This window comes from Lampetra planeri, chromosome 41, assembly GCF_965212315.1.
Source record: "Lampetra planeri chromosome 41, kcLamPlan1.2.h2, whole genome shotgun sequence".
NCBI classification, from domain to species: Eukaryota; Metazoa; Chordata; class Hyperoartia; order Petromyzontiformes; family Petromyzontidae; genus Lampetra; species Lampetra planeri.
In genome coordinates, this window is record NC_136147.1 from 1,373,273 (window position 1) to 1,375,511 (window position 2,239).

A 2,239-nucleotide genomic window follows, 5' to 3' on the forward strand; every position below is an offset into this window, starting at 1 on the left:
CTCACCCAAGCTACACTTATCTGTGAAAAATAGCAGATTACAAGATTAATTTGTCACGTTTGTCACTTTGTTGTCCATTATCTTAAATGACGAATGGGGGTCTCTTCCCTTAATTCATCGCAGACGCAAGCAAGACAAGGCGACGTTTCGTCTGCCTCTTTCGCGAGAAGTCGTGTCAACAACCTCCATCTGCCCGGCGTTCTAATCTGTGGATCTGTGTGGGAAACGAGGAAGGGACGTCAGCAAGCGCCGGGAGAGGCCCGTGATGCTTTGTTTATTATCGGTGCGAAGGTTTGTCGACGCTGATCTCCGATGAGAAAACTCAGTTCCCGAAGAAGCTCCCACCCAGCGTCTGGAGCAATAACATCGGACGTCGTTGCTGGACAACATGACCAAAAACTAAACTCTTTTTTTTATTTTACCAGGTAAGGCCCACTGAGCTATGTAGCTCTTTTTCAAAAGCGACCTGGCCACAAAATGATAGCTCAACGAAGTGGCGTATGTCATGGATTTTTTTTTTGTTAGCAGAAAAATAATCTAAACGCGTTATGTTGATTGTACGTGTGGAGGGAAAACCGGAGGACCCGGAGAAAAAACCCACGCGACCACAGAGAGAGAGAAACAGGCAAACTCCAAATATACAGCAGGCGTCAGGGTCAGGATAGAACCCACGACATCCTGTGTTCCAGGCGAGGTAGTTAACATCTCATCACAGGGAGTGGGAGTCAACATTCAAACTCCAAATATACAGCAGGCGTCAGGGTCAGGATGGAACCCACGACCTCCTGTGTTCCAGGCGAGGTAGTTAACATCTCTTTTCCACGCGGTACAACCCGAAAACAAAGACTGCACAAAAGCTGTGAAGCACGAACCACGGCAGCCTGTGCAGCGCAGAGCTTCATTGTAATCATCGTCTAATGCTACTTTTGCAAAAACTTCAAGAAAACGAAATATTACCAGAGCTTAAAATAATTGCATTATATCAAAGTATAGGTACTATTTATATAGATCATTGCTTTCAGATGGCCAATTAAATAAGGAGGAGTTGAATAGTCTCTGGCAGGTGATGTTTAACTTTGTGCAATGACATAGAACGAGTCACTGGAGCGCGTCGCGCTGGGGATTGGCAGAGAATGGAAGTGGGTGTAGCAGCCCGGTTTACTGGTGGGTCACGTGGGCGAAGCCCGGTGCCTTCTGGGGGATCCAGAGGAGGGCGTGGCCGAGGGCGGAGCCTGGCCACGCTGGGGAGGATAAAAGGACGAGCTCCGACTCACAGTCGGGGCTGCTGCCGTTTGGAGTGGAACTCGTCGTGCTGCCGTCGTCGGGATCTTTGCCTCTTCGAGCTGTGGGTCTGGTAGCATGTTGGCTGTCCCGACCCGGTGTGTGGTTATCCCTTATGGCTGTGAAGGCCGGAATAAAAGAGAGAGTGCCTCCTACTAGTGTCTGTGACTTAGTACACTACATTTGTATTAATAATGTAGTCACCGTAGTAATAATAACAAAGATTTTCCCAACCCACTGAAGAATGAAAACCTCTCTCTCTACGCCATGGGGGGTCATGGTGGCTGTTTGACCATACTTCACCAGGCTGGTCAGTGTGGGTTGATGAAGGGAGTGACCAGTTGAGACACCACTTGCCGCTGGTGGCCGGGAATGAAACTCAGGGCTTCAGGTTAATAGGTCAGTGCGCTAACCACTGGGGCACCGCTCCACTTCCCTCATATGGATAACGTTAAAATGAACTGTTTCCATTTCGTGGTGTGGCAATAGCTGGAAAATGAGTTTACATCCTCAAATTATCTGTATAGCCCACAGTCATCTATACACACATATACGCATATATCAACTCGTAAATATATTTTAAAAAAGGTAAAATTGGACTTATTCCAGGAAACTATATTTCAGGCCTTTGAGGTTAACGATAATTAGAATGTCACTAAGATAGCCCAGCTCACTCTGGAGGCTCTGCAACATTGACAGACAAAACATCAACAAAAGGCTCAAAGCGATGGAACAGAATGCGACGCAAGATGCACAGAGTCTTATCTAATAGACGACCAGCAGAGCAGTTAACGTGTTAACGTGTTAACGGCTTTGCACGCGTGGGGTTTCTCTGGGCACTCCGGTTTTCTCCCACAGTTAAGAAGACTCATGAATGGAGTTGGCCAAATGCCCAATATTTGGCCAAATGTTTGGGTAAGGTGGACTTCACGGTGGTGAGAAGTGAACAACCTCACCT